General features: G+C 44.3%; 1 long non-coding RNA gene across 1 annotated transcript in view; it reads left to right on the forward strand.

Moving 5' to 3' along the window:
• The window catches only part of LOC139752794 (uncharacterized), a 246,247-nt gene that overhangs the window by 181,947 nt on the left and 45,624 nt on the right, over nt 1–18,676 (forward strand). The window contains exon 2 of the long non-coding RNA XR_011713588.1: nt 12,543–12,767. This is a non-coding gene — a long non-coding RNA (uncharacterized lncRNA). The remainder of the gene's footprint in view (nt 1–12,542; nt 12,768–18,676) is intronic.

An 18,676-nucleotide genomic window follows, 5' to 3' on the forward strand; every position in this document is an offset into this window, starting at 1 on the left:
TCCTCTTGTTCAAGTGTGTATGTCTGCCATTCTAAGGAGTTTCTAAGATTCACCAGAATTCTTTATGATTTGCCAACGACATACTTTCCCTCGCTGATATTAACCATGATTCCCGGGACTTAACAACGAGTCTCCTGTATTCCATAAAGGCTCTCAGGTCTCGCCAAAAGCACCAGGATTCCATCAATAACTTACCCTAACGTCCCAGGAATATCTTCTAGTCACCCCCAGGAGGATTTCCAGCCCCCCGCTCCCTTCCCTTTTAGTCGCCTTCTACGACACGCAGGGAATACGTGGGAAGTATTCTTTCTCCCCTATCCCCAGGGAAAATATATATATATATATATATATATATATATATATATATATATATATATATATATATATATATATATATATATATATATATATATATATATAATTCCCGTTACCAGCTATGTAAACGTCAAACGCTTGTCTCCAGGGATCTTAGCCCATCACATAATCATAGCCTCGCCAGCAGCGGTGACCACGCGGGCTGCACCAGTGGGTTGACGACGGTGAGGTGTGGCGCTCACCTGCCCCTCGAGCAGTGGCGTCAGTCCTGGCTCGCCATACCCGTGGAGTTGTGTGAGTCACGTTCTCTACGAGTCGTTAGGCACGATATACCCAAAGCTTCTCGTCTTCAACTCTGAAGTCAAGAATATAGCAATGCCTTCTTTAAATAGACTTAGTTTTATATTTAATACTAAACTTATTGAAATCATGTCAGTAACTGAAATTTGCAAGATGTCTATTTCCTACTCAAAAAATATGCCAGAGGACCCTTAATAAAGGTCCCTAGTTTATCGTTTATATCACAAATGTGTCATAGAACCCTTGACATAGTTCCCCTATATAACTTCATGCCTGGGAATGCACTGTGTCCACAATTAAACTATTCTTTAAATAACTACAAACAGAAAAGATCATCAAAGTAACTTATTCATTTCGCAGCACCAGATCACCTAGCCATCATGCATAGATTTTGCCCGCTCTTATCGAATGGTCATGGACCACGTAAGCTCTGTTGAAAAGGACTGGCACCCGCCTTGTGTGCTCAGGTAACATGGGGTACAATACTCGCCTCCTCTTTGCTAATCCATGTAACAATCATAAAGCCATGGGCAGCCACACTCAGCGATAGACTACTGTTTACAGTAGTAAGAGTTGTCTCTTTGCATGTTGTACTGTGATGAGTTATCTTAATTACTGATTAAAATGTATTTTGATCTCATCTACTGTTCATATACGAATTATTGGATGATGTGTAAGTTGCAAACTCATTCAAGTTGACATTGTATTTTTTTTCTCTCTCTCGGAATTTCAACACTATAGGAAAACGAATCATTTGAAAAGACATTGAATATGTTACACGACACATCTTCATGTTCATATCTTATTTCAGATTAACGTGCACTCACCACTGTGGTTAACTTGTTAAGAATATCTTTTCAAAACTAGCGTTCATATTTATTCCACACCCGTCCCCATAGTATACCCACAATACCCACTTGGACTCGCTCCCTCTGCTCATGTTAATTGTTATAACCATATCTACGGAGGAACGTCCCAGTTTATTAAAATCCCACTCTCAAGCAGTTCCTTGTAGAGAACTCATCCCTCGCATGTGGCCTCCCTCCCTTCGTGTTCGCCTTTTGGTCTCCTCCCTTCTCATCCTTACATCCTCGTCACTTCCACAGTCACCGCTCTGATGAAATTCACTCCATCAAGCCTCAATTGTCTGAACTCACATACAGACACGCACGCTGCTCGCTGGTTCCGTTTCTTGTCTCCAACACCCTGTTGAGTCTCCGTACCTACCTACGTACATCAACTCTTTCATCGTGTATTCCTTGCAACTCCCGCCTTTCGAGCACCCTTCCTGCTCATGCTTCTCCTGTTTTTCTCCGCCCATATATAACCTGCAGCTTTTCAAACATAGAGTCCATAAACATCTCGTGTCATGTCATCTCCCATAAAGTGCAAGGCAAGCTTTGCCTTCTATATAGAGGACAGAGTCAATGCATCAGGATGAATGTGTTGTGACTGTCACCTTCGTCAGTCCCTTTGCTACTTTTTAGCGGAAAAAGAAACGCTGGGAGTAAATGCTATCAAGAGCTTATGACCGTAGGTTCAACCCCTTAAACAGGATTTGATTATATTGTGTTTTATTTATATGACGTACGGCACATTTGACGTCACCTGTGTGCGAATGAGTCACCTCTGAAAATGAAGTTTGTATTCATGCATGTGAACTGTTTCGTAAATCATTTTTGAATTTATTTTTTTATGGAGGGTAGGTGACGTCCCTCTTACAATCAACTCCCATATTGCATCTCGTCCCACTCATATTCATTTACCTCCATCTCACAGCTGCCTGCCTCCAGATGCATCTTTTCTCCCCTAACACAACTCTCCCCCGATTTATATATCCACCTACACCTTCCTCCCTCTAATATATCTTCCCTTCTCACAACTACTCCTCACCCCTCTCCTTTCCCCAGTTCATCTATTCACCCTCACAACTTTCCCCCTCCTCATACATCTTCCCTTCTCACAACTCCCCCTCTCTATTTATCATCTACCCATTCTCACAGCTTCCCTCCATTCTACTGTAGCTCCCCTCCTCTCAACTCCTCCCTCCTCGGCTCCTGCTGCACGTCCTCTCTCTCTCTCTCTCTCTCTCTCTCTCTCTCTCTCTCTCTCTCTCTCTCTCTCTCTCTCTCTCTCTCTCTCTCTCTCTCCTCCTTCAGGTTCCCCACCTCGGGGTTACAATGGACTTATGCTCCTGGTGATGACATGCTCTGTAGCGACAGGAGGATAAGCTCAGGCTAACGTCTGGGTCTCTGTGGACGGGAATTGCCAACACCAGACCTGTTCCTCGGCTCCTTACACACAGCTCCTCGCTCTTGTGATGGATATTTCTGTCCTTATAAGTTTGGCCTCCTACCCTCAGATGGCTCCTGGCATCAGGGAACCTAGGTTTCATCCCTCCCTAGCATCTGGGATCCTAGGTTTCCTGTTCTCCATTCCTTGCCCAACTCCCTCGAAGGACTTTCGATATTTTGAGGATTAGGCGGAACTTCCTTCACCCGCAAGGCTTACCCTGCTTCCTCAAAGAGATCCTCATATTTGGGGATTGGGTTTATTATAACTTTTTTTTCTAGACCAGTGTTTTTCAACCAGGGTTCTGCGAGAATCCTTCGAGAGCTCTGCAGAATTCGGTAATACTTAGGAATAAAAGAGTTATGGAAGCCCAGCAGCTCGTAATTTATTAATGGAGCTCTTTTCACTCAAGCTTGGCTAGTGATTGCCACAAAATTACTTATGAACTACGAGAATTCTGCTTAAGAAAGAATGGGAAAATAAGGACGAAGATCAGGGTCCCGGAAAAAATGCCATGTTGCTTACAGTGCTCCTCGACCAAGAAAAAAGGTTGAAAGAAATACAATTCTAGACAAACAATAGGCCGACCTGGAATTTTGGATCCAATATTCTTTTACCTTGAAACCCATTTTCTTTTTCTTCCTTTCTAAAGTTATTACTCTTCTTTTTCGGTAGCTTTTAAATACTACGGGTGATCACAAGATGATAAACCTTATGGTTTTTTCTAATGATCTGCCATTGCTGTTAGTCTCATGATATAGCATTGGTCAAAGGGGATGATCATTTTGACACATATGGTGAACAAATGATTTTTTGGTGCTAGGATTTCTCTACGGCATTTTCCGCCATTTCCTAGACGCAGCGGAGGATCATATGCATGCTAAATCTCCATCCCCAAGTAGTTCTCACAGACGAGTGTCACTTTTGGTGTTTCCGACGACCCGTAAATAACGAGGCATTTGCTAAAAGATCTTGAGTGTCTTGTGTGCGGTGTCACGTTCGGGAAGTAGTCGCCATCTGTTTGCACCACGAGTCTCATGCGGTCAGGGATGTAAGACCTGATTTTTCATGGCCTACCCGCTGAGTGGACGTCCTGTCGTGTTCGAAGTGTTCAAGTGTTTGAAGAGAATCAGGGCTGCCACAGTGTATAACCAGAAGAGAAAGTGGGGAAGGAATGAGGACACAGACAAAACGATCCGTAAACGCATCCACTGGGATAAAAAGAAATGATAAAAGACAGAGAAATGAGAATGAGCGATGTCTGATGGACATCGTTGGATCTGAGAACATGACACGGATCTCAAAGGAATGTTGGAGTATGAGTGTGGCCGCAGAAAAGAACTCCCCAGTGGGTGAGAGACAGCTTAACCTTCATTTCTCTAACTGTTGTGCTGCTCTGGGAGACTCAAGGCAATCCACCTATCGCCTATCTTACGGGTTCGTCCCGCTTGGACTTGAGGAGGACTGTGAAGAAAGTGATACAGATTGTGTGGCAGAAATACTCGACACCAATCGCCTTTTTTTTTAAGGAGCGTATCCAGTGTATGTGGGCGTACGATTTGCCTCCCCTCCAAAAACAGAAAAAAAAATATTCCAAATAAGTAAATCTTTTGTGCTAGGTGTTTACAGAGGACTAGGATCCAACCCTTTCCGGAAGAAGAGTAGGAGCGTACCACATCACATAGCTGCCCAGGATTATACCATCTTACTACCTGACGTTAGTGAATTCGTGACATGACTACACAACAGGATGAAACAGAACACCCGCCAGCCATCAATAAAACAACGGCGAGGGATCACGCGCGTACCTTCTCACTGTGTGAAAAATTAGAACACTGACGTCAAAACCCTTGGGAAACCACATGATCATCTCGCGTGAGTCTGCACAGCTGAACAATGACCAAACCACTGTGCATTGTTCTTCAGGGGGAGAAAAACTGCCGCTTGAAATATCCTTAACCTTTCAGACAGATTATTTATCAATGCTGTACGTTAGACGGAACAGCCTTTGAGAAATATTCTGAAACACGTGCACATGTACACATGGGAACAATGTATCTCTTCATATATATATATCTAGATATGCCTTACACACACACACACACACACACACACACACACGCATTATTCAGACAGAACGTCATCATGGTAGGAGTAACTGGAGAAAAGAAGTGCATAGTGATGTTCATATATAATGATCATGAAGAAATGAAATAGTACCACTATAAACAGATAGGCTGGAGGAATTTGGGTTCTCTTTGTGAGACAGTAGTAGAGAGAAACAAGTTCCTAGAATGCATACAGGAGAATTCCCTACACAAGCATATGAGTGAACGTACTAAGATAAGATGGAACGATACACGATCATTCATAGAAACTATCATCATACACATCAGTCTGTATATTGAAAATATCGTGTAAGATGCACCAACTGGAAAAAGTGATCACGTAATGCTTAAGTTCATGTGATAAATGAGATGATTAGGAAAACAGAGGTGAAACACGATTCAAAGAGCAGATACAATCATGGAAGCTACACAGATCTCAACCAGTAACCAGGAACCTAGGCTTCGTGTAGAGAGGCTCTGCGAAGTTTACAGTGGCGAAAAAAAAAAAGAAAAAAATACTACAGAGGTAATCATGGACTGTGGGTACCTCCAGCCTCAAACACAGAGGGAAGATTGAGAGAGAGAGAGAGAGAGAGGGATGGTTTCAAGAGCTTTATAGATAACACTTAGTTCACTGCACCCATTCAAAACAGGCGGCCTAGCAGCTTCAAATTATAATGAAGGTACCTCAGGATCAAAGGCAGGATCCAAAGCTACCAGAGCCTAGCCTTAAAGGCCAACAAAGGCCACCTCTCAAACTGATATAAAACGTCCTTTATGAGATGACAGGGCCCCGGAGAAGGGGGGGGGGAGGTGAACAGGGCCCAGGAGAAAGGGGTGCACAGGGCCCAAGAGAGGGGGGGTGTACAAGGTGCAAAACAGCAGGGCCTGTGCCCTTGGGGTCCCGGGCCCAAACAAGTCCTTAAAACACATGGAAGATAGGACTGCGCTGGGAGAGCTTAATTCAATGGAAACTCATCGGCGATCTTGCTATGGTTGAACAAAAATGTACTTGATAAAGGAGGAGAGGATCAAAAATGTGGGTTTGGGGTTTAAAAACAGGAGAAGCACTAGGGCCCATGATTTTTACACCCGAATACCGCCAAGTTATATATATATATATATATATATATATATATATATATATATATATATATATATATATATATATATATATATATATACGTATATATATATATATATATATATATATATATATATATATATATATATATATATATATATATATATATATATATATATATATATATATATATATATATATATATATATAAAAGAAAAAAAAAAAAAACAAGAGGGGAGGATTTCCAGCCCCCCGCTCCCTTCCCTTTTAGTCGCCTTCTACGACACGCAGGGAATACGTGGGAAGTATTCTTTCTCCCCTATCCCCAGGGATAATATATATATATATATATATATATATATATATATATATATATATATATATATATATATATATATATATATTTTTTTTTTTATACCTCGTCGCTGTCTCCCGCGTTTGCGAGGTAGCGCAAGGAAACAGACGAAAGAAATGGCCCAACCCCCCCATACACATGTACATACACACGTCCACACACGCAAATATACATACCTACACAGCTTTCCATGGTTTACCCCGGACGCTTCACATGCCTTGATTCAATCCACTGACAGCACGTCAACCCCTGTATACCACATCGCTCCAATTCACTCTATTCCTTGCCCTCCTTTCACCCTCCTGCATGTTCAAGCCCCGATCACACAAAATCCTTTTCACTCCATCTTTCCACCTCCAATTTGGTCTCCCTCTTCTCCTCGTTCCCTCCACCTCCGACACATATATCCTCTTGGTCAATCTTTCCTCACTCATTCTCTCCATGTGCCCAAACCATTTCAAAACACCCTCTTCTGCTCTCTCAACCACGCTCTTTTTATTTCCACACATCTCTCTTACCCTTACGTTACTTACTCGATCAAACCACCTCACACCACACATTTTCCTCAAACATCTCATTTCCAGCACATCCATCCTCCTGCGAACAACTCTATCCATAGCCCACGCTTCGCAACCATACAACATTGTTGGAACCACTATTCCTTCAAACATACCCTTTTTGCTTTCCGGGATAATGTTCTCGACTTCCACACATTTTTCAAGGCTCCCAAAATTTTCGCCCCCTCCCCCACCCTATGATCCACTTCCGCTTCCATGGTTCCATCCGCTGACAGATCCACTCCCAGATATCTAAAACACTTCACTTCCTCCAGTTTTTCTCCATTCAAACTCACCTCCCAATTGACTTGACCCTCAACCCTACTGTACCTAATAACCTTGCTCTTATTCACATTTACTCTTAACTTTCTTCTTCCACACACTTTACCAAACTCCGTCACCAGCTTCTGCAGTTTCTCACATGAATCCGCCACCAGCGCTGTATCATCAGCGAACAACAACTGACTCACTTCCCAAGCTCTCTCATCCCCAACAGACTTCATACTTGCCCCTCTTTCCAAGACTCTTGCATTTACCTCCCTAACAACCCCATCCATAAACAAATTAAACAACCATGGAGACATCACACACCCCTGCCGCAAACCTACATTCACTGAGAACCAATCACTTTCCTCTCTTCCTACACGTACACATGCCTTACATCCTCGATAAAAACTTTTCACTGCTTCTAACAACTTGCCTCCCACACCATACATTCTTAATACCTTCCACAGAGCATCTCTATCAACTCTATCATATGCCTTCTCCAGATCCATAAAAGCCGGCAAGGCAGCAGGTTTGGATGGTATTGCAGTGGAATTTATTAAAAAAGGGGGTGACTGTATTATTGACTGGTTGGTAAGGTTATTTAATGTATGTATGACTCATGGTGAGGTGCCTGAGGATTGGCGGAATGCGTGCATAGTGCCGTTGTACAAAGGCAAGGGGGATAAGAGTGAGTGCTCAAATTACAGAGGTATAAGTTTGTTGAGTATTCCTGGTAAATTATATGGGAGGGCATTGATTGAGAGGGTGAAGGCATGTACAGAACATCAGATTGGGGAAGAGCAGTGTGGTTTCAGAAGTGGTAGAGGATGTGTGGATCAGGTGTTTGCTTTGAAGAATGTATGTGAGAAATACTTAGAAAAGCAAATGGATTTGTATATATATATATATATATATATATATATATATATATATATATATATATATATATATATATATATATCGTCAACGTCATTTGTGTTGCTGATGGCTGTATACAAGCAGTCACCCAAGTGTATTCCAACTTGATTCAGATGTATTCATGGGAGGAATCCTCCCTCCCGTGCTGGGAGCCAGCTGCAGGAGGGAGGGACTGCTGGTGTGTCTAGCTTCAGGACCTCACGTCTTCCCTTCCCTTCCCTTACTCTACCTTCTCTTCCATCCACTTTCCATCCCTCCTTCCTCTTTCTTCTGCCTACCTTCCGATCTCTTCCAAGCCCGCTATTCACCACTGGTAAAACACCGTCCTTCTCGCATTCTCTCCTCGTAACGCAATTCTCTTGCTGCCTGCTTCTCTTCCTACCTCCTCCTCCCTAGCCGTATTTCCTCTCAATGTCTTCCTTTCCCCCCTTAACACTCCTCCTCTCTCCCTCTACTCCCTTCCCTCTTCACCTTCACTGTTCTTCCTCACCTTCGTTTTCTTATTTTCCTCCCTTTAATCTCCCCTTCTTTTCTCTGTCTCTCTCTCTCTCTCTCTCTCTCTCTCTCTCTCTCTCTCTCTCTCTCTCTCTCTCTCTCTCTCTCTCTCTCTAACACTCCACTCTCCCTGTCACACTTCCCCCACCACACAAACCCAATCAAATCTATCAAAATGCAATTTAGATATGTAAAAGAGTAGATGTGGGACAGCCGTATCGTGAACTATGACGTAGCTTAAAATTTCATCTCATATCAAGCGCCTTCCATAACCCACCAGGATATACTGATAAAGCAGAACTAATGAATATATCAGACTGGAAGCTGATGAATGAGTGATAGCGTATGCGATAGCCGCTCAGGCCACGGCGGTAACGACATGAAGCGTTCGCTCGGTCTGACAGAAATCGTCGCCATGGGAAGTATTCGCTGTTGATCAGTTCGCTACGGCCATGAGATCAATCAGAACGTTGACGCTTCTCTCTATCAGCGATCAATATGTTCGATGCTCTGGGTCAGCTCTAACGGGTCGTAGCTTTGTGGGTAAACTGTATGTAGCAAGGATTGCTGTACAGCGGTACGATGGTGAGATGCCTTGAGCACGATGGCACGTCTCTTAAGCACGATGGAACGATCCAAGAGCACGGAGGTACGACCTTGAAACACACTGGTATGACCCCATGATCATGTTGACGTGACCTCTGACCTGACTAATAGGGGTTAGGTGAAAGGTCACGCCACTGTAACTAAGGGTCGTACCGACGTGCTTAAGGATCGTACCGTCGTGCTGAAGGATCGTGCCGTCGTGCTCAAGGATCGTACCGTCGTGCTCAAGGATCGTACTGTCGTGCTTAAGGATCGTACCGTCGTGCTCAAGGATCGTACCGTCGTGCTCAAGGATCGTATCTTCGTGCTCAAGGATCGTACCGTCGTGCTCAAGGATCGTACCGTCGTGCTCAAGGATCGTACCGTCGTGCTCAAAGATCGTACCGTCGTGTTCAAGGATCGTCACGTCGTGCTCAAGGATCGTATCTTCGTGCTCAAGGATCGTACCGTCGTGCTCAAGGATCGTACCGTCGTGCTCAAGGATCGTACCGTCGTGCTCAAGGATCGTACTGTCGTGCTCAAGGATCGTACCGTCGTGCTCAAGGATCGTACCGTCGTGCTCAAGGATCGTACCGTCGTGCTCAAAGATCGTACCGTCGTGTTCAAGGATCGTCACGTCGTGCTCAAGGATCGTATCTTCGTGCTCAAGGATCGTACCGTCGTGCTCAAGGATCGTACCGTCGTGCTCAAGGATCGTACTGTCGTGCTCAAGGATCGTACCGTCGTGTTCAAGGATCGTCACGTCGTGCTCAAGGATCGTATCTTCGTGCTCAAGGATCGTACCGTCGTGCTCAAGGATCGTACCGTCGTGCTCAAGGATCGTACCGTCGTGCTCAAGGATCGTACCGTCGAGCTCAAGGATCGTACCGTTTTGCTCAGAGGGTTACACCATAACACTCTTCTCCCAAGCACGCTGGTTGGATCCTAAATCATTTCTGATTCACAGTGTACAACACCACCTTACCCCAGCATTCATTTATGTAAAAAGATTATTGCAGTAAATGCCATAGTCCCCCAGGCGGCTTAGCACAACAACAACAACAACAACAACAACACGAGTGGAACTGACATTTCAAACATGCCTTTTTTTTCCATTTCACGGAAGCGACGTTTATTAATTAAAATGTCAGATTTAATTTCTATATATGCCTTCAGTCTTATATTTTTCACCTTTTCGTTGATGTATAATTAACGAAGAAAATATATATATATACACGAATATAGTGCATATGAACACGCACTTTCATAGAAAACATAATTCCCTCTAACAGCCAGGATTCGAACCCAGGACCTTTAGCGAGGTAGTCTCGAACGCGAAGTGTTAGGCTATGATCGCCCCTAATACGGAAATGGCTATTCGATTACACATCCACTAGCAACGGGGTTTGTACAAGTAAAGTTCTGTGAAATGCTAGCTGCTGGTAACGTGATCCTGACGGGATTTGACCGGTGTAGACCCTGATGCTCATGGATGTGACACAAAGGGTATATTTGATTCCTTGTTATCGAATAGTCATTTCCCTACTAGGAGCGATCATTGCCTAGCATTTAACGTTCCCGATTACCACACAAAAGGTCCTGGGTTCGAATCCTGGCTGTTGGAGGGTATTATGTGAGATATATATCTTTTTTTCTTTCATACTATTCGTCATTTCCTGCATTAGCGAGGTAGCGTTAAGAACAGAGGACTGGGCCTTTGAGGGAATATCCTCACCTGGCCCCCTTCTCTGTTCCTTTTTTTTTTGGGGGGGGGGGGGGAATTAAAAAAAAAATGAGACGGGAGGATTTCCAGCCACCCGTTCCCTCCCCTTTTAGTCGCCTTCTACGACACGCAGGGAATACGTGGGAAGTATTCTTTCTCCCCTATCCCCAAGGATACAGGGATACAGTGATATATATATATATATATATATATATATATATATATATATATATATATATATATATATATATATATATATATATATCCGTTGATGGACTCCTACATGTAGTTACACAAAGAATGAAAAATGAATAAAGTTGTCACCTTCAGTGGAGGGACTGGAGTAGAATCTCGTCGAAGCATTTCTCACGTCCTTCCCTGCCGTTGACTGTAACACGACCTTGAGAGCTGCAGGAATTGCTCCATCTGAACCTCCCTGCCCACTATTGTCATTAGGTTCTGTATGCGTCTCAGTCCTTTACCTTAACTGAACAGTCTCAAGGACATCTAGAAAAGACATTTTAGACCTTTTTTTTTTATGAACTCCGCGTTTTCCCTGTGATTACAACCTGAATTCCCTCTTCTGAACTAAATTTTTGCTCATACCTAATGACTATATTTCTTGGATCCTATAAGTCCCTCTCTCATCATCCGACAACCTTCATGATCCTTGAAATGATTCCTGTCTTTATCAATTCCTCCTCTGCCTCTGGTTTTACCATCTGGTCTTCCTTCTCAACAGTTTCCCTAAAACACCTGTTGTGGTTCCTCTTTCATCTCTCCCTCTTCGTCTCTTCCTTAAAGATCTTGTTATGACTGATTGATTTTTCTGCATTCCTTTATTTGAATCCACACCTGACTTTTGTAGCTTAGGCAGTGCTGGAGGTCCTAACTGATCCCCAAAGGTATTTATAGTGATATTAGTAAAGCTTAAAGCACAAAATAGCCTCCATCATCAGGAGAATATAGATCTTTAACTGACACGGATTGTTGCCCCTTGGTTACACTATAACTTTACTCCCTTCTGTCAAATCAGAGCTGCACTCCTGTACAGTAACTTAGTCACACTTGTTCACTGCCCCAGTGTAGGCCACCCACTCTCTTAAAAAGAACACCAGTAATGAAGAGAAATTGATTCACTGAAGTTGCCAATACTCGTGGCATTCGATTTGAACCTGAGAAGCTTCCACTTCCAAACCTCATAAAACTTCCCAAATCTGCCACACTCACACACGAAACATCCAATACATATATCACTCAGGGGTCCCTTCACATTCCCTTCACCTTACTTGTACACAGCAGACTTCATGAGCAGTAGACCCTCCAAAATCTTGAAAAAAAAAGATCACTGCCTTGAGTTAATCTCTGGTGGGTATTGTGTGTGTCATTATCATTACCAATTTGTAATAACCTATATTCCACTGGACGTGAAGGGAATTTTACTCTCGTGTGTATGTGTGTGTGTTTAAATGTGTGTTGGAGGACATTCACAAAATAGCTTTATATCTGTGCTTTACTAAGTTTTTCCTTTCTTTCTCTTTAGAGACGTGAAGACTGCAAAGGTGATCAAAGGGGAAAGGGCCAGCAAGCTGAGTCATCACGTAGACGTGTACAAGGCGTTGCACGTCGTCCTGTTGCCATCGAACCTCATCCAAACCATCTGGACACGAGGAACTCCACGGAGGAGGAAGCCAGCCCACTGAAACACTGACCACGAAGTCCCAAGACACAACCACGTAGTTCTCGACCAGGAACCTCTACCGGCGAGGTAAGATCATTAGGGCTCTTGGGTCATGTTCCCTGAGCGCCTTAAAGAAGTCGCTGCGATAGATGAAACAGTAGACGGATATGAACACACACACACACACACACACACACACACACACACACAAGCACACACACACACGGTCCGCTGGACGACCGCCAGAGGGACATAATCTCCCGTCCATTGAAGGTCACACTCCGACACGTGAACTTCACAGGGAGGAGGACGAGGGGCCGTTAAGCTGGCGTCATCGGAAAGGTTTTTAAGTTACGAGATCATCCGCGCGGTCGTGTTTCGTCGAAAGGCTTCGGTCTAGATAACGTGTGTGAAACGAATACTTATTGTGTCGTATTCCACCAATCGTCGTGATTTACTGTTTCAATGTGAGGTAGTGAAGCATATAATCCATATAGTACCTGACAATCTTCACACCATGAACGAATATATATGATATATGGCATTGGCTGTGTGTGATTACTATCTGTGGGTTACGGGGTTCATACTCATGTTGCCCCGTCGTTTAACCCTGTATATGTACAACATCTTCGCTCTTGTATACACACACACACACACACACACACACACACACACACACACACACACACACACACCCTAGTCTAAGCCAGGTACTCATTTATCTACCAGCCCCGAGAGGAAGATGGACACCCAGGTTGGGTGAGTGTGGGCCGACTGCCGCACATAGGATTTCAAACTCATCCGGGTCCGATTCCGGGCGGACCAATGTTTGACTCACGGTCAGTATGTATGTATAAATATGGCGTCCTAGCTTCGTCTCTTCGATGTATATCAACTGACTGTTATATTTCTCTCTTGTGTCTCCCCTCATGATGCGATTATTACACGAAAGTGCACTTGGGAACTTTTCGTGTTTCATTTTCCCCTTGGACTCATAGGAATAAATATAGGTATATATGTATACATGTATGTATGTATGTATGTATGTATGTATGTAAGTATGTATGTATGTATACAGGCAGATCTGTATGATTACCCCGGGGCCAGTTTCTGAGAAAGAGTCCTCGTATTACCCAGGACCTTTCTGTAGGTTCCTACAGCCCAAGACTACGTTACGTCCAGCAGCAGGGAAATGTAGACTCGTTTGCAGTGACAAGTTCTTGGAAGAGACTGTACTCCCAATGATACGGCCTCGCCAAAGGCGACTTTTCAAGGCGGAGCACGGTAACACCTCTACCCGCTTCCATACACAGAGACATCATTGCAATCATTCGCATATATAAGTAAGGCTGCTTAAACCCCATATGATCAAAGCAAATGGATCAAAGAGGCAGAGAGAACAATGGAGAAACCACATAAGCATCCGCTGGCTAAGCCTAAGCAAAGGAAAGTAATTAAGAACATAAATGAACACTCCCACCGTATCTAATTGTGATGCTAAAACGCCCAAACTTTTAATTTGACATCTAGAAAGAGAGAGGGAGAGGGGAAAAAAATATCCCTCTACAGCTAAACTTTCCCGAAGCGAAAGCAACGCGAGCCAAATTTTAAGCGGGTCGGGGAGAGGGGCGTAGGGGGTGGCTTGTGGAGCAACTAACCCACCCTAGCATAAAATAGGCTCCGGATTAAGCGAGGGACCAATTTTGACTAAAGCCAGCGAGCGAGTATTTAAGAGATCAAAGAAGGAGTTACGGACTGGAAATGAAAAAGGTAAAAAAAAAAAAAGAAAAAAGAGGAAGCGAAGATTGAAAAACAGACTTGTGAAGAGGAGGCGACCAAAACACATTGTAAGTAAGATGATGCAATCCTAAAGGCGACGAATAGAACGGCAGGTGTTGGTTGGCGTTAAACGAGGTGGAGGAGGACTCCCTTACAGCCTCCTCCTCCTCCTCCTCCTCCTCCTCCTCCTCCGGGTGGAGAACATAAGGGAGAGGGAGACAGTGGGAGGGGAAACAGGTGGAAGCAACTCGGAAGGATGGAGGAGACACAGGGGAATGGACATGGAAGTGAGATATAAAACAACAACAAGGGATGGGAGATAAAAGGTGCGGGGACACAGACGAAGGAAGGGTGAAACATAGAGGGAGGGGAAGGTGCAAAAGGAAGGGAAACGGAAGGGGGAGGCAAATGAGGAAGAGATGCACTGAAAGGGAGGGTGATACGAATGACGAGTGGACACAGGAGAGGATAGGACATGAAAGAGGGAAGGAGAGGGAACCTCGGGGTACACAGGAAGAGGACAGGACATGGGAGAGGGAAGAACATGAGAGGGGAAATACTGTGAGGGCGTAGGACATGGGGAGAAGGACAGAGGTAAAGTACAGGAAAGAGGTGGGGGACATAGGAGAGGGGAGACACAGGGGGGAGGCTAAGACACGTAAGAGGTGAAGACACGGGAAAGTCGGAGGGAACACAGGAATGGACATGAAGGGAAACATAAGAGAATGGGACTCGGGAGGGGAAAACATATGGGAAGAGAGGGAGACGTTGCAATGGGAAATACCAGAGACTATCTTCCTTTCCTTCTCTCTCCACTCTTCCTTTCTACTCTCTCCTCACTCTTGTCTTTTTACTCTTTTCCACTCACTCTCATTTCTTCACCCTTTCCACCTTCCTCCTTCCACTTTTCTCCGTTCACACTTCTACTCCATCCTTTTCCTCCCTTCACCCTCCTACACTCTTCTCGCCCACCTTTTCTTATACTCCCTTATCCCCCTGTTTCTTAATCTTCTCCATTCCCATGTATATTCCTATTCTCTCCCATTCACTCCGTTCGCTCCCTCTCCTTTCTCCTTCATCAGCTTTCCTGTCCTTCTGTTCCTACTATCGCGTGTATCAGTAAACATTTCATCCTTTGTCTTCTTGGCGACTACTTTATTTCCCTTTTTATTCTAGTCTATTGCTTGATTTACTGACCGATACTTTACGAGGAAAAGTTATAGCAATCCTCAATTCTGATGAGCGAAGAGATCAATTCTAGTTTCACTAAGTCCACCCAGGTTCTCGTACCCGGTCGTCCTCATGAAGTTAAGGCAAAATATTGGATCAAAATAGTCAAACCAAACCAATTTAACCACCGGCAGAAGGGCTCCGTCAGGCCTACCCCAGCGTAACCCTAGCCTTCCTCATCGTAGCCCAGAGCGGTGCAAGGGAAGGGGGGAATGTCGGAAAGAAACCAGTCGGTATAATAACGTGTGTCCTACTAATGCCGACTAACTGGCAAAATAACCACTACGACATTTTTCCTTAAACTGATCAAATCTTGAGCCTTATATAAGCTTAGATAAAAACATTTATTTCCCTCATCAAGGCCATTGTTCTCAGATTCTCCTTCTTTGACTAAGTATTTACGATATACTTTTTCCTCTGAACTGTCACTAAAAACAGATCAGACAAATCGCGTCTCCAAGATTCGGGTTGTGTCTTCCTGCAGGGTGTGTGTCTGGGGGGGATTGTTAAATCTACTCTGAATCCACTTTATCTCAGCCGTAAGGGTTCATTCCACTTTCCCGTGATATTCCGTTATCCGTACGTACGTGTCGTCTAAATCCCTACTAGTATCAGATTATCTGAAGCCTTATCAGTGCCTGGAGACCCACACCGACGCCAACACGTCTGAAGGTGACGATGCAGAGGTCCAAACATGTGTACCTTACTCCTTAGTTTAGCACCTCACACGTGTCTTGCTTCTCACGTGTTTTAGAAACATTATCAGCGTCACTTTCGACATCACCATTGCTGTGATTCACTGCAACGTCAGTATTATTGCTATCATTATCTTCACTGTCACGAGTCATTTATGTTTTTTTTTTCACTGAAATCATCAATGATTCGTCGTCTTCAGCAGCAGCAGCAGCAGCAGTGTCCCTCACCACGATCATCGCCATAATAGCTAACACAGGTATCATTATGGCCCCTCTTGACCAGTAAGGGGACGGCCTGTGGTGATCACCTGTGTCCTTGACTCCGTCCGTTCGTGTGCCTGTGCGTCCGTCCGTCCTTGTGTCCGTGAGTCCGAGTGTCATTTCGTCCGCCATACACTTCTCCATCCCATAACCAGTGAGGGGACGAAGATGGTTGCTTACACAAATGTTGCTCACTTACTCACTCATCATGTGTATTGTCATGACTCACCTCCTTCGTCGTACTATCAAGGTCAAGGTCACTGTTGGGGTCATTGTGTTTACAGCTTGGAGTCAGCGTCTATCAAGGTCAAGGTGTGGTCACTGTGTTTACAGCTTGGAGTCAGCGTTTATCAAGGTCAAGGTCATGGCTGGGAGTCACTTTTCACAGCTGAGGGTCAAGGGTATTTTTCGTTTCCTCGCCATGATTGGATTGGGATGATACTTTGCTCAAATATTGCCCACCGGAAGATGATGGGTCATGACCCACCCTTAGGGTCGCACCTTACGGGTTAAAGTCACAGTTAGTGTCGTGGTATTTTCAACTCCATGACTTTTAAACCCCTGGAGGGATTGAGATTGTACTTTGTCAAAGTATTATCCACTTGCAGACAACATGTCGTGACCTATCCTCCAGGGTCATATCTTCAAGGTCTCTCTCTCTCTCTCTCTCTCTCTCTCTCTCTCTCTCTCTCTCTCTCTCTCTCTCTCTCTCTCTCTCTCTCTCTCTCTCTCTCTCTTTGTCTTCCTTTCCGTAACGTCTGCCCCACACTCAGACATTGAGAGAACACTCTGTAGAGGTCTTACCCTCCAACTGCTAATGTGTCTTGAGTCATCCCTTGTGTGTGTGTGTGTGTGTGTGTGTGTGTGTGTGTGTGTGTGTCTCAGTAGACCACGGCAGGAATCATGTTTACACAGTTATTCTGTGCAACCCTTAAAGTACTATGGAAGTTATTGGAAGGGCTATACATGATGGCACGCATCACAATTGGACTTAGTTATTCCATCTTCATCATCGTCATCATCACGTCATTATCACGTCATCATCAGGAACATCATTATCTATCAACTCAGCCATCGCTGCTATCACTGTCACACTTATCGTCACTATCGTCATAGTCATCATTTTCTCATCATTTTCACCTGTTCATGTTTGATCTCTAATCCACTGAGCATGACACGATGCCTCCCGCACCTTCGCGTTGCTTGTAAAAAGGAAAAGTAGTAATCGAGGGAAGGATAGATGGTTACTCAGTGTAATCTTACATGAGGCCATTGACCACATACACGCTAATAGTGTCTTATCATAAATCTGATTCTCTTCATAAATTCACCTGTCTCGACTCCGCTCACGGAGGAAGGAGTCTGTAGAAACATGACGGTATAGCCTTCTCCCACGTTTTATGTAATACTCAGTATTACTTCGTGTAGGAGAGGCAGAAAATTGCTGCGCTACGTCCAGTGTACTTGGTTCGTTCGTTCCGCCGTCATAAACCCGACCATGAGCGCTAAATTGTGTCTACTACCCCAGCACTCACAACACGCATCTCGTACACTTCCTTCTTCTCTTCCTCCTATTTTCTATCTGTCACATCCTCCTCACCTTCTATATCCTCTACCTGCACCAGCCTATCCATCCTCCGCTCTCTTCACTCTCAGTATTGTGCAACACCCACAGTATTTCCCTCCATCACCATCCTCATTCCGTGGCATCCTCCACCCTCCACCTTCAGCACCCGTTATGATCAACGCCCTCCTCTCGCAACACCTTCCATCTCCACTACCCTTCACCCCCATCCCTACCCCTACACCCTCCACCCACAGCACCCTCGTCCTTCGTTGCTATACGCCCTCCTCCCACTTGAAACAATTACCCTTCTCTTCCCCTTTTGACATCATAGGATAAATATATAACAGCACCTAACACGTTAGAGATGTCTTCTGAACCATGTAAGTTGAAAATGGTGTCGCTTACGCATCTCCTCCAACACTACAATCGGGATAATGTCGGTCACTATATATCTATAATTCAAT

Source organism: Panulirus ornatus, chromosome 13, assembly GCF_036320965.1.
Source record: "Panulirus ornatus isolate Po-2019 chromosome 13, ASM3632096v1, whole genome shotgun sequence".
NCBI classification, from domain to species: domain Eukaryota; kingdom Metazoa; phylum Arthropoda; class Malacostraca; order Decapoda; family Palinuridae; genus Panulirus; species Panulirus ornatus.